Source organism: Zea mays, chromosome 4 (assembly GCF_902167145.1).
Source record: "Zea mays cultivar B73 chromosome 4, Zm-B73-REFERENCE-NAM-5.0, whole genome shotgun sequence".
NCBI classification, from domain to species: domain Eukaryota; kingdom Viridiplantae; phylum Streptophyta; class Magnoliopsida; order Poales; family Poaceae; genus Zea; species Zea mays.
The window spans coordinates 247168723-247183676 of record NC_050099.1 but is presented as its reverse complement, the minus strand read 5'-3'; positions in this window follow the sequence as shown (position 1 = coordinate 247183676).

Genomic DNA, 14954 nt, shown 5'->3' with positions numbered 1-14954 from the left:
AGTGCATAATTGAACTAGTTTGCATAATGTAAGTGCAAAGGTTGCTTGGAATTGAGCCAATAAATGTTACTTACTAGATGTGCATGGATTGTTTCTTTATTTTTAACATTTTGGACCACGCTTGCACCACATGTTTTGTTTTTGTAAATTCTTTTTGTAAATCCTTTTCAAAGTCCTTTTGCAACATAGTCAAAGGTAGATGAATAAGATTTTTGCAAAGCATTTTCAAGTTTAAAAATTTTCTCCCCTTGTTTCAAATGCTTTTCTTTTGACTAAACAAAACTCCCCCTAAATGAGATCCTCCTCTTAGTGTTCAAGAGGGTTTTGTTATATCATTTTTGAAATACTACTTTCTCCCTCTTTTTAACATAATAAGATACCAATTTGAAATTTACCAATTGAAAATCTCTCCAATTTTAAAATAGGTGGTGGTGCGGTCCTTTTGCTTTTGGGCTCTTACTCTTACTCTCTCCCCCTTTGGCATGAATCGCCAAAAACGGAGTCATTAGAGCCCTTTGCTAACTATTTTCTCCCCTTTGGCAAATAAAACGTATGAGTGAAGATTATACCAAAGACGGAGAGTGATGCGGATCGACGGCGAAGGGTGAGTAGTAGAGTGGAGTGGAAGCCTTGTCTTCGCCGAAGACTCCAATTTCCTTTCAATATACCTATGACTTGGTTTGAAATATACTTGAAAACACATTAGTCATAGCATATATATAAGATATGATCAAAGATATACTTATGAGCTATGTGTGCAAATTAGCAAAAGAAGTTCCTAGAATCAAGAATATTGAGCTCATGCCTAAGTTTGGTAAAAGATTGTTCATCAAGTGGTTTGGTAAAGATATCAGCTAATTGATCTTTAGTATTAATGTAGGCAATCTCGATATCCCCTTTTTGTTGGTGATCCCTAAGAAAATGATACCGAATGGCTATGTGTTTAGTGTGGCTATGCTCAACGGGATTATCCGCCATGCGGATTGCACTCTCATTATCACATAGAAGAGGAACTTTGGTTAATTTGTAACCATAGTCCCGCAGGGTTTGCCTCATCCAAAGCAATTGCGCGCAACAATGGCCTGCGGCAATATACTCGGCTTCGGCGGTTGAAAGAGCGACCGAATTTTGCTTCTTTGAAGCCCAAGACACCAAGGATCTTCCCAAGAACTGACAAGTCCCCGATGTGCTCTTCCTATTAATCTTACACCCCGCCCAATCGGCATCCGAATAACCAATCAAATCAAATGTGGATCCCCGAGGGTACCAAAGCCCAAACTTAGGTGTATAAGACAAATATCTCAAGATTCGTTTTACGACCGTAAGGTGGGATTCCTTAGGGTCGGATTGGAATCTTGCACACATGCAAACGGAAAGCATAATGTCCGGTCGAGATGCACATAAATAAAGCAATGAACCAATCATCGACCGGTATACCTTTTGATCCACGGACTTACCTCCCGTGTCGAGGTCGAGATGCCCATTTGTTCCCATGGGTGTCTTGATGGGCTTGGCATCCTTCATTCCAAACTTGGTTAGAATGTCTTGAGTGTACTTCGTTTGGCAAATGAAGGTGCCCTCTTGGAGTTGCTTGACTTGGAATCCTAGAAAATACTTCAACTCCCCCATCATAGACATCTCGAATTTTTGTGTCATGATCCTACTAAATTCTTCACAAGTAGATTCGTTAGTAGACCCAAATATAATATCATCAACATAAATTTGGCATACAAACAAATCATTGTCAAGAGTTTTAGTGAATAAAGTAGGATCGGCTTTTCCGAATTTAAAGCCATTAGTAATAAGAAAATCTCTAAGGCATTCATACCATGCTCTTGGGGCTTGCTTGAGCCCATAAAGCGCCTTAGAGAGCCTATAGACATGGTTAGGGTACTTACTATCTTCAAAGCCGGGAGGTTGCTCAATGTAGACCTCTTCCTTGATTGGTCCATTGAGGAAGGCACTCTTCACGTCCATTTGATAAATCTTGAAGCCATGGTAAGTAGCATAGGCTAATAATATGCGAATTGACTCAAGCCTAGCTACGGGTGCATAGGTTTCACCAAAATCCAAACCTTCGACTTGTGAATACCCCTTGGCCACGAGTCGAGCTTTGTTCCTTGTCACCACACCATGCTCGTCTTGCTTGTTGCGGAAGACCCACTTGGTTCCTACAACATTTTGGTTAGGACGTGGAACTAAATGTCATACCTCGTTCCTCGTGAAGTTGTTGAGCTCCTCTTGCATCGCCACCACCCAATCCGAATCTTGGAGTGATTCCTCTACCCTGTGTGGCTCAATAGAGGAAACAAAAGAGTAATGCTCACAAAAATGTGCAACACGAGATCTAGTGGTTACCCCCTTATGAATGTCGCCGAGGATGGTGTCGACGGGGTGATCTCGTTGGATTGCTTGGTGGACTCTTGGGTGTGGCATCCTTGGTTGATCATCCCCCTTGTCTTGATCATTTGCATCTCCCCCTTGATCATTGCCGTCATCCTGAGGTGGCTCATCATTGTGTTCTTCATCTTTATCATCTTGAGCCTCGTCCTCATTTTGGGTTGGTGGAGATGCTTGCGTGGAGGAGGATGGTTGATCTTGTGCATTTGGAGGCTCTTCGGATTCCTTAGGGCACACATCCCCAATGGACATGTTCCTTAGCGCTATGCATGGAGCCTGTTCTTCACCTATCTCATCAAGATCAACTTGCTCTACTTGAGAGCCGTTAGTCTCATCAAACACAACGTCACAAGAAACTTCAACTAGTCCTGAGGACTTGTTAAAGACTCTATATGCCCTTGTGTTTGAATCATATCCTAGTAAAAAGCCTTCTACAGTTTTAGGAGCAAATTTAGATTTTCTACCTCTTTTAACAAGAATAAAGCATTTGCTACCAAAAACTCTAAAATATGAAATATTGGGCTTTTTACCGGTTATGAGTTCATAGGATGTCTTCTTGAGGATTCGGTGTAGATATAGCCGGTTGATGGCGTAGCAAGCGGTGTTGACCGCCTCCGCCCAAAACCAATCCGGTGTCTTGTACTCATTAAGCATGGTTCTTGTCATGTCCAATAGAGTTCGATTCTTCCTCTCCACTACACCATTTTGTTGTGGTGTGTAGGGTGAGGATAACTCATGCTTGATGCCCTCCTCCTCAAGAAAGTCTTCTATTTGTGAGTTCTTGAACTCCGTCCCATTGTCGCTTCTAATTTTCTTGATCCTTAAGTCGAACTCATTTTGAGACCGTCTCAAGAATCCCTTTAAGGTCTCTTGGGTATGAGATTTTTCCTGCAAAAAGAACACCCAAGTGAAGCGAGAATAATCATCCACAATAACTAGACAGTACTTACTTCCGCCGATGCTTATGTAAGCGATCGGGCCGAATAGGTCCATGTGTAGGAGCTCCAGTGGCCTGTCACTAGTCATGATGTTCTTGTGTGGATGATGAGTGCCAACTTGCTTCCCGGCTTGGCATGCGCTACAAATCCTGTCTTTCTCAAAATGAACATTTGTTAGTCCTAAAATGTGCTCTCCCTTTAGAAGCTTATGAAGATTCTTCATTCCAACATGGGCTAGTCGGCGGTGCCAGAGCCAACCCAAGTTAGTCTTAGCAATTAAGCATGTGTCGAGTTCAGCTCTATCAAAATCTACCAAGTATAACTGACCCTCTAACACTCCCTTAAATGCTATTGAATCATCACTTCTTCTAAAGACAGTAACACCTACATCAGTAAATAGACAGTTGTAGCCCATTTGACATAATTGGGATACGGAAAGCAAATTGTAATCTAATGAATCTACAAGAAAAACATTTGAAATAGTATGGTCAGGTGATATAGCAATTTTACCCAATCCTTTGACCAAACCTTGATTTCCATCCCCGAATGTGATAGCTCGTTGGGGATCTTGGTTTTTCTCATATGAGGAGAACATCTTCTTCTCCCCTGTCATGTGGTTTGTGCACCCGCTGTCGAGTATCCAACTTGAGCCCCCGGATGCATAAACCTACAAAACAATTTTAGTTCTTGACTTTAGGTACCCAAACGGTTTTGGGTCCTTTGGCATTAGAAACAAGAACTTTGGGTACCCAAACACAAGTCTTGGAATCCTTGTGTTTGCCCCCAACAAACTTGGCAACTACTTTGCCGGATTTGTTAGTCAACACATAAGATGCATCAAAAGTTTTAAATGAAATGCTATGATCATTTGATGCAATAGGAGTTTTCTTTCTAGGCAACTTGGCACGGGTTGGTTGCCTAGAGCTAGATGTCTCACCCTTATACATAAAAGCATGGTTAGGGCCAGAGTGAGACTTCCTAGAATGAGTTCTCCTAATTTTGCTCTCGGGATAACCGGCAGGGTACAAAATGTAACCCTCGTTATCCTGAGGCATGGGAGCCTTGCCCTTAACAAAGTTAGACAAATTTTTAGGAGGGGCATTAAGTTTGACATTGTCTCCCCTTTGGAAGCCAATGTCATCCTTGATGCCAGGGCGTCTCCCATTATAGAGCATACTTCTAGCAAATTTAAACTTTTCATTTTCTAAGTTATGCTCGGCAATTTTAGCATCTAATTTTGCTATATGATCATTTTGTTGTTCAATTAATACCATGTGATCATGAATAGCATTGATATTAACATCTCTACATCTAGTGCAAATAGAAACATGCTCAGCGGTAGATGTAGAGGGTTTGCAAGATTTTAATTCTACAACCTTAGCATGTAGTATATCATTCTTATTTCTAAGGTTAGAAATATTAACATTGCAAACATCAAAATCTTTAGCCTTAGTAATCAATTTCTCATTCTCATCTCTAAGGCTAGCAAGAGAAACATTTAACTCATCAATCCTAGCAAGAAGTTCAACATTATCATCTCTAGGATTGGGAGTTGAAACATTACAAATATGAGAGTCAACCTTAGCAATTAATTTGGCATTTTCATTTCTAAGGTTGGCAATGGTCTCATGGCATGTGCTTAGCTCACTAGATAATTTCTCACATTTTTCTACTTCTAGAGCATAAGCATTTTTAACCTTAACATGCTTTTTATTTTCCTTGATTAGGAAGTCCTCTTGGGAGTCCAAGAGATCATCTTTCTCATGGATGGCACTAATTAATTCATTTAATTTTTCTTTTTGTTGCATGTTTAGGTCGGCAAAAAGGGTTCGCAAATTATTTTCCTCATCACTATCATTATCATCACTAGAGGATTCATATTTAGTGGAGGATTTAGATTTAACCTTCTTCCTTTTGCCGTCCTTTGCCATGAGGCACTTGTGGCCGACGTTGGGGAAGAGGAGTCCCTTGGTGACGGCGATGTTGGCGGCGTCTTCGTCGGAGGAGGACTCGGTGAAGCTCTCGTCGGAGTCCCACTCCCGGCAAACATGGGCATCGCCACCTTTCTTCTTGTGGTACCTCTTCTTTTCTCTCCTCTTGCCCTTCTTGTCGTTATCCCTGTCACTGTCACTTGATAATGGACATTTAGCAATAAAGTGATCGGGCTTACCACATTTGTAGCAGACCTTCTTGGAACGGGATTTGTAATCCTTCCCCTTCCGTTGCTTGAGGATTTGGCGAAAGCTTTTGATGATTAAAGCCATCTCCTCATTGTCGAGCTTGGAGGCGTCAATTGGTTGTCTACTCGGTGTAGACTCCTCCTTGTTCTCCTCCGTCGCCTTGAATGCCACCGGTTGTGCTTCGGGCGTGGAGGATTCATCAAGCTCGTTGATCTTCTTTGAGCCCTTGATCATACATTCAAAGCTCACAAAATTCCCGATGACTTCCTCGGGGGTCATTAGTGTGTATCTAGGATTACCACGAATTAATTGAACTTGAGTGGGGTTAAGGAAAATGAGAGATCTTAGAATAACCTTAACCACCTCGTGGTCGTCCCACTTTTTGCTCCCGAGGTTGCGCACTTGGTTCACCAAGGTTTTGAGCCGGTTGTACTTATCTTGTGGCTCCTCCCCTTGGCGAAGACGAAAACGACCGAGCTCCCCCTCGATCGTTTCCCGCTTTGTGATCTTGGTGAGTTCATCACCCTCGTGCGCGGTCTTGAGTAGGTCCCAAATCTCCTTTGCATTCTTCAACCCTTGCACCTTGTTGTATTCATCCTTGCTTAGAGAGGCAAGGAGTATGGTTGTGGCTTGGGAGTTGAAGTGCTCGATTTGGGCCACTTCGTCCGTATCATAGTCTTCATCCCCTACGGATGGTACCTGTGCTCCAAACTCAACAACATTCCATATACTTTTGTGGAGTGAGGTTAGATGAAATTTCATTAAATCACTCCACCTAGCATAATCTTCGCCATCAAAAGTTGGCGGTTTGCCTAATGGAACGGAAAGTAATGGAGTATGTCTAGGTGTACGAGGATAGTGTAAGGGAATCTTACTAAACTTCTTGCGCTCTTGGCGCTTAGAAGTTACGGACGGCGCATCGGAGTCGGAGGTCGATGTTGATGAAGTGTCGGTCTCGTAGTATACCACCTTCCTCATCCTCTTGTGCTTGTCGTCTTTCCGATGCGGCTTGTGAGAAGAAGATTTCTCCTTCTTCTCCTTGTTGTGTGAAGAAGAGGATCTTTTCTCCTTCCGTTTGGAGGAGTCCTTCTTCTTCTCCTTCCTCTTGGTGCGGGACTCTTCCGATGAAGTGCTCCCTTGGCTCGTAGTGGGCTTGTCGCCGGTCTCCATCTCCCTCTTGGTGTGATCTCCCGACATTACTTCGAGCGGTTAGGCTCTAATGAAGCACCGGGCTTTGATACCAATTGAAAGTCGCCTAGAGGGGGGTGAATAGGGCGAAACTGAAATTTACAAATATAAACACAACTACAAGCCGGGTTAGCGTTAGAAATATAATCGAGTCCGCAAGAGAGGATGCAAAACAAATCGTGAGCGAATAAGGAGTGTGACACGCGGATTTGTTTTACCGAGGTTCGATTCTCGCAAACCTACTCCCCGTTGAGGAGGCCACAAAGGCCGGGTCTCTTTCAACCCTTCCCTCTCTCAAACGGTCCCTCGGACCGAGTGAGCTTCTCTTCTCAAATCACTTGGGAATCAAACTTCCCGCAAGGACCACCACACGATTGGTGTCTCTTGCCTCAATTACAAGTGAGTGTTTGATCACAAGAAAGAATGTCAAAGAAAAGAAGCGATCCAAGCGCAAGAGCTCAAATGAACACTACAAATCACTCTCTCTAGTCACTAAGGCTTCGTGTGGAGTTGGGAGAGGATTTGATCTCTTTTGGTGTGCTTTGCAATGAATGCTAGCTCTTGTATAATGGTTGGAAGCTGTAAAACTTGGATGCTATGAATGGTGGGTGGTTGGGGGTATTTATAGCCCCAACCACCAAACTAGCCGTTTGGTGAGGCTGTCTGTGCGATGGCGCACCGGACAGTCCGGTGCACACCGGACATGTCCGGTGCGACAGCCACGTCACCAAAGCCGTTGGGTTCCGACCGTTGGAGCTCTGACTTCTGGGCCCGCCTGGATGTCCGGTGGCGCACCGGACATGTACTGTAGAGTGTCCGGTGCGCCAGCATGGGCAGCGCGCAATAAATGCGTCGCAGGTAGCCGTTGGCGCCGAAATAGTCGTTGCCTCGCTGTTGCACCGGACAGTCCGGTGAATTTTAGCGAAGCAGCAGAAGTGAATTCCCGAGGCTGGCGAGTTCTGGAGGCCGCTCTTCTTTGGAGCACCGGACATGTCCGGTGTACACCGGACAGTCCGGTGAATTATAGTGGAGTTGCCTCTGGAATTTCCCGAAGGTGACGAGTTTGAAGTCGGGGTCCTCTGGCGCACCGGACAGTCCGGTGCGCCAGATCAGAGGTGCCTTTGGTTGTCCCTTTGCTTTTTGGTTGAACCCAATACTTTGTCTTTTTATTGGCTAAGTGTGAACCTTTAGCACCTGTATATCTTATGCACTAGAGTAAACTAGTTAGTCCAAATATTTGTGTTGGGCAATTCAACCACCAAAATTAATTAGGGACTAGGTGTAAGCCTAATTCCCTTTCAGTCTCCGAATGGGATGTTTTTGTCCATTAACCATTCGCTGAAACGATGTTTGTGCTCCCTCATGATCCAGTCCTCTGTGCGGTTCTGATTTTCTTTACGAAGCTCATCCAGGTGTTCCTCTATGTAAGGCTCGGCTATCGTGAGATGTTGTAGTACACTACCATGAGCACAATGTACTAGCTTGTAATCCTCAACGCGAAAAGTTTTCTTGCCCATTCTCCCTCTCCCACATAGTTTACCCTCATGTTTAGGTACATGCACACCTATCATTGTTCCGTCACTGATGTAATCTATACAGCTCTCAATCACTTCTTCTGTAGTGTATACCCTCCATGATTGAACCCTCTGGGTGAGCGCGATTTCGCACATAACCTTTTAATACTCCCAGGTATCGCTCCAACTGAAACATATGATGTAAATATAGTGGCCCTAATATTTTTATCTGATCCACGAGATGTATGATTAGGTGTACTTTCATATCAAAAAATGATGGAGGAAAACACATTTCAAGCTTGCACATAGTCTCGATGATGTATGCCTTTAGATAGTCCAAGTCTTCTAAAGCTATTACTTTTTGTGAAACTGCATTGAAAAAGTAACACAAGCGTGTGATGACAACTTTGACATGCTCTGTTTCGAGGGCTCTTACCGCAATTGGGAGGAACACCGTCATCATCACATGGCAGTCATGAGAGTTGTAGCCAAATAGAGACAAGTCCTTCATCCTGACTAGTCTGCTGATATTGGATGAGAAACCTGTGGGCACTTTGACTCCACGCAAACATTTGCAAATCTTTGTTCTCTCCTCAACTGACAAGTTGTAGCTAGCTGGGGGGAGGTAAGGCTTCCCTTTGCCACTATCCACTGGATGAAGTTCTGGTCTGATTTGAAGATCTACTAGATCATTGCGTGATTTGAGTCCGTCTTTTGTCTTACTCGGCATGCCCAGCAAGGTTCCAATGATGCTGTCAAAAACATTTTTTGTTACATGCATCAAATCAATGCTGTGGCAAATTTCCATATCCTTCCAGTACGGTAGGTACTTGAAAAAAATTGATTGCTTCTTGAAAGTTGTGTAAGTTGAAGGGTCAGTTCTCTTTCTCTTTTCTCCTTTATTTTTTCCCTTTCCGAATACAACATGAATGTTCTTTACAATTTCAAAAACAAGTTTCCCACTATAAGGCTTTGGTGCACCTTCACTTTCCAGTTGATTGTTAAATTCCGCTTTCATCTTTCGATACTTATGTTGCTTCATCAAGAACCGTCTGTGTCCCATGAACACCAACTTCTTGGATGATTTAAGGTACATGGAAGCAGTTCCATCGACGCACACTACACAACCATTCTTTCCTTTAGTCTTTTGCCCTGATAGTGTGGCGCCACCGGGAGAATCATGGGTGGTAACAAATATAATTGCTCTTAAGTTGAAATACTCATGGCAATACTCATCCCATATTCTAACTCCTTCATTACAGAGCTTTGTCATATCTTCCATAAGAGGTTCTAGGAACACATCAATATCAACACCAGCTGATTTCGGACCTTGAATAAGAATAGTCAACATAATGTACTTTCTTTTGTGACACAGCCATGATGGAAGGTTGTACATCATTAAAGTCACGGGCCAGGTGCTATGTACACTTCTTTTTTCACCAAATGGATTCATTTCGTCTGTACCCAAAGCAAATCTTACATTTCTGGTTTCTTTGGCAAACTCAGGATACATAAGATCGAAATTTTTCCATTGTGATGCATCAACAGGGTGTCGAATCTGTTTGTTATTCTGCTTGCGATTTTCAGCATGCCAACGCATAAGCTCAGCCTCCCTAGGATTTGAGAACAAACGTTTTAAGCGATCAATTACTGGAAGATACCACATCACCAAAGCTGGGTTCTTTGACTTCTTTTTCCCATCCATGTCATCAAAAGTGTCATCGTCACTTTCAGGTCCAATAGTGGATTTCTTGTTTTTATTTTTCTTCGGGAATTTTTTTACACAGTCTTGATTGTAGCTCTTCTTGTATCGACTGACATTGCAAACTGGGCATCTTGATGCATTCTCAAAATCGCCACGATACAGAATACAATGGTTCGGACATGCATGAATTTTTTGCACACCCAGAGCTATGGGAGATATAAGCTTCTTCGCTTTATAAGTGCTTGTTGGTAGTTTGTTGGGTTTTGGTAGTAATTGAGACAGAAATTTCAAAAGATCTGTGAAGCTATTATCACACCATCCGGCGCTAGCCTTCAACTTCAGAAGTTCTAGAACTGTACGCAGTGTAGTAAACTCTTTGTCACAACCCTTTGATTCATCATATAAAGGTTCTTTTGAAGCACTTTCCAGTCCCTCCATTTTAGATAGCCCTTTCTGCGATCCCACAGAACTCAACATTTCTGGTTCCATATGGCGCAACATCTCTTCGCAATCAAATTCTTCAAAATCTTGATTAGCATCCACATTATCCACTTTACCATCAACTTTAAGATCTAAAATTCCGACAACTCTCTCGTCATTACCAGGCACTTCACACGGATCCAACTCACCATGTTCTGACCATATCGTGTAATTGTTTGTAAACCCTCTTTTTAGCAGATGTGATTGGATTACTCCTGTATCTCTCCAAGCTATCTTATTATCACAGTCGATGCACGGACATAATATCTCCTTGCTCTTTCGCAAATTCGTGTGCTTTTTGGCCGCTTCAATAAAGCTTCTCAATTTTCGAATATATGACGGATGTGGTCTTGGCACATTGTACATCCAACCTCGGTCCATTACCTATCCTTATATTGATTAACATCAATAAAATCATTAATTAATTGAATTCATCCATAAAACATGAAACGAATTGATATGTATGAAAATAAAACAAACATTGCAATAATAGATACCTTGAGGTGAGACAATTGTGTTTTTAAACAATCTTTAAACTAGATCAACTATTATAAGTCCAAATCTTGAATTCCAAAGCTTTTCTTCAAATCCGTTCTATATTACAAAATTAAGGCAAAAAATCGCATCAAAATGAGAAAGAAAACAAATGGAGATCATATATATGCATAAACTATTGAAATCAATCAATAAACTCAAAAACAAAACCATCTCCCTGTAGATCTCAAAAAAACCCGCCGCCACTATTGAAATTAGGGTTCTGCGAGTTAGGGTTCTGGAACCCGTCGGGGGGCTAGCCCTTTTATAGTGTACACACATCACAGGCGGTTATTTAGCCAAACCACCTGTGATAGACAACATCACAGACGGTTTTTGTTGTCGACCGCCTGTGAAGTTAATTTATCACAGGCGGTCGGAATTAACAACCGCCTGTGATGTTGTCTATCACAGGCGGTTTGGCTAAATATCCGCCTGTGATGCTTTACAATATAAAAAGCTGAGCGCCGCCAGGAACCCTAACTCTTCTCGCCCGAGCAAGAACCCGAGCGCCGCCAGGCTGCCGCCGTGTCCCCGTCCCCGAGCACGAACCCGAGCGCCGCCGTCCTAGTCCCCGAGCTCGAGCGCCGTCGTCCCCGTCCCCGAGCCCGAGCGCCACCGTCCCCGAGCGCCCGAGCAACGCCGTCCCCTTCACCGAGTCCAAGCGCCACCGTCCCCTTCACCGAGCTCGAGCCCCGCCGTCCTCGTCCCTGAGCCCGAGCGCCGCCGTCCCCGAGCGCCCGAGCAACGCCGTCCCCGAGACCGAGCCCGAGCGCCGCCGTCCCCTTCACCGAGCCCGAGCGCCCGCCGTCCCCGAGCCCGAGATCGAGCCCCGCCGTCCTCGTCCCCGAGCCCAAGGGCCGCCGTCACGGTCCCCGAGCCCGAAGCGCCGCCGTCCCCAAGCTCTTAAACTTCTTCCTCTCGTAGTAAGGTCAAAGTTCAGGTTCATTTCTTCTAAGTTCATAGCTCGAATTTCCTATATGTGTTTGAATCATATATGTGTTTGAATCATATATGTTAATTGATGGCAGATTACTTGTGTTTGAATCATATATGTGTTTGAATACACAGCTGGATATATATATGTTTGAATCATAGCTTAGGTTAATCAAATGGTTAGGTTAATCGAATGCTTAGGTTAATCAATGGTTCAAACACATTAAGGTGTTAATCAATGGCTATCCCTGATTATCAGTTCTTAGATTAATTACTGTTGTTGTTTTCACTTACATATTTTGTTTGGTTGTCAATATGCTTATTGCTTATTGCTTGGTTGTCAATTACTTGTTTGGCTATCCCTGAATTTTGTGTCCCTCCATCGATTGGGATCTATTTTTATCCCTTCTGATTAAATGTTTTTTCACTTACATATTCAGTTATAAGAAAATCATGGAAGTACATAGCCATGACAATGTTATTATCTCCCTATGTTATAAGACTTGTTCTTATCTCCCTTCTTAGTTTTTTGACTACCTATCTTTGCTTCCCAACCCTATGTTATAAGACTTGTTCTTATCTCCCATCTTTGACTTGTTCATAGCCATGACAATGTTATTTGGACCCCTCTTTTTGCCCTATAAGCCACATCCTTGTTTTCACTTTGATCCCTGCCTTTGTTGCGATCTCAATTTTGATTGTGAGACTTGGCCATTTTCAGTTTTAAAGATGGAAAAAGAGCCACTTGACATGGTTGAGAGCTCAGTTCGAGTCATCGAGACACATGTTGACATCATTCGCAGTCTAGTGACTGATGGGGTTGTGGATACTAGTGAACCGGAATCAGTGTACACACTTAAGACCACTTTGTTTCAAATTGGAGATGTATGCGACATGCTTGAGAAGTGTGCTCTATCCATCAAAAAGTATGCTGACTCCAAGAGGGCTAAAATTATTCAAGATGAAGCCCTGCAATATGTTGAAGATGATGAAGCTGCAAATGATTTGGAGGAACTCCCAAGCCCAGATCTCCTTACTCAAGCCGACATATTGGAAAAATATTTTGGAATTGAGTATGATAGCGACCAGTCAAGGGGTTGTTGATGTTTAGTCCTAAACAACACGATATGAGTATCGTAGGTTTCACTCTTAGAGATAATGTATTTTGTATGAACCTCTTAGAGAGTGTCAAGTCAATGAACTATCTTCGAGTACTATTGGGAAGTGGATCTCTTTGATGTATTTTTTTTCTAGTGATATCGATGGTGCCGAGTAGCACCAAATTTGGACTTGTGTCCATATCTATAGATGCTAGTAGTTGAGCACTAGCGCCTACAATCTTGACTACCTCATCCCTATTCTCTGTTTGGGACTTATATGGAGAATGGCATCGGCTGTGATGTTATAATGTTGAAGGACCCCAAGAAGAGATTAAGTCCTGTAGTCTACCACCTCCCGTTATTTGTGGGCTTCACCGATGGCTGGAAACATTTGGTGATAGCAAACGACCTTCGGGCTGAAGACGTCTGCGAGCTTGTTAAGGGGCCAGACGATGGTGAGCCGGTGTACTATGTCCGGATGTGTGGTCACAAAATTTAAAGCTGCCCCGGCTGCATGTGTGTGCTTATCTTCTCTTAGGTGGGGTGCTAAGTGATCTTAGTAGCCGACATAAGAGAAGAGAAGCGCACAGATGAAGCCGGGGCGGCTTTAAATTTTGTGACCACACATCCGGATAGAGTACACCGGCTCACCATCGTCTGGCCCCTTAACAAGCTCGCAGACGTCCCCAGCCCGAAGGTCGTTTGATGTCACCAAATGTTTCCTGCCCTCGGTGAAGCCCACAAATAATGGGAGGTGGTAGACTACAGGGCTTAATCTCTTCTTGGGGTCCTTCAGCATTATAACATCACAGCCATGCCTTCTCTGTCTAACTGCATTGGAAAGTGCACTTCTATCTGCGAGCTTGCTTCCCGACCCGATCCTGCCCCGGAGGCGGGTTTGGGCTCGATTTCTTTTGAATCACCTTTTCTCCAAGTTCCCTTATTGATGGAACCTACAATCTTGACTACCTCATCCCTATTCTCTGTTTGGGACTTATATGGAGAATGGCATCGGCGGAATGCCTGAATCGGGTCGGAAAGCAAGCTCGCAGATAGAAGTGCACTTTCCAATGCAGTTAGACAGAGAAGGCATGACTGTGATGTTATAATGCTGAAGGACCCCAAGAAGAGATTAAGCCCTGTAGTCTACCACCTCCCGTTATTTGTGGGCTTCACCGATGGCTGGAAACATTTGGTGATAGCAAACGACCTTCGGACTGAAGACGTCTGCGAGCTTGTTAAGGGGCCAGACGATGTTGAGCCGGTGTACTATGTCCGGATGTGTGGTCACAAAATTAAAAGCCGCCCCGGCTGCATGTGTGTGCTTCTCTTCTCTTAGGTGGGGTGCTAAGTGATCTTAGTAGCCGACATAAGAGAAGAGAAGCGCACAGATGAAGCCGGGGCGGCTTTAAATTTTGTGACCACACATCCGGACAGAGTACACCGGCTCACCATCGTCTGGCCCCTTAACAAGCTCGCAGACGTCCCCAGCCCGAAGGTCGTTTGATGTCACCAAATGTTTCCCGCCCTCGGTGAAGCCCACAAATAACAAGAGGTGGTAGACTATAGGGCATAATCTCTTCTTGGGGTCCTTCAGCATTATAACATCACAGCCATGCCTTCTCTGTCTAACTGCATTGGAAAGTGCCCTTCTATCTGCGAGCTTGCTTCCCGACCCGATCCTGCCCCGGAGGGGGGGTTTGGGCTCGATTTCTTTTGAATCACCTTTTCTCCAAGTTCCCTTATTGATGGAACCAGTATATCAGACTAACAGTATATCCCTTTATCGATGGAACCAGCTTGAATGGCAGACGACGAGCAGCCTAGTATGGATGTGGTCTGCACCGGTGCGTCTAACAAAGTTGATGAAGACGCGACCAAACTTGAATGGCAGACAACGAGCAGCTCCGGTGAAGGGAGCGGGGAGGATAGTTCTAGTGACGACAATCCTTGTACTCCTATACCTCCAAGGAAGAAAA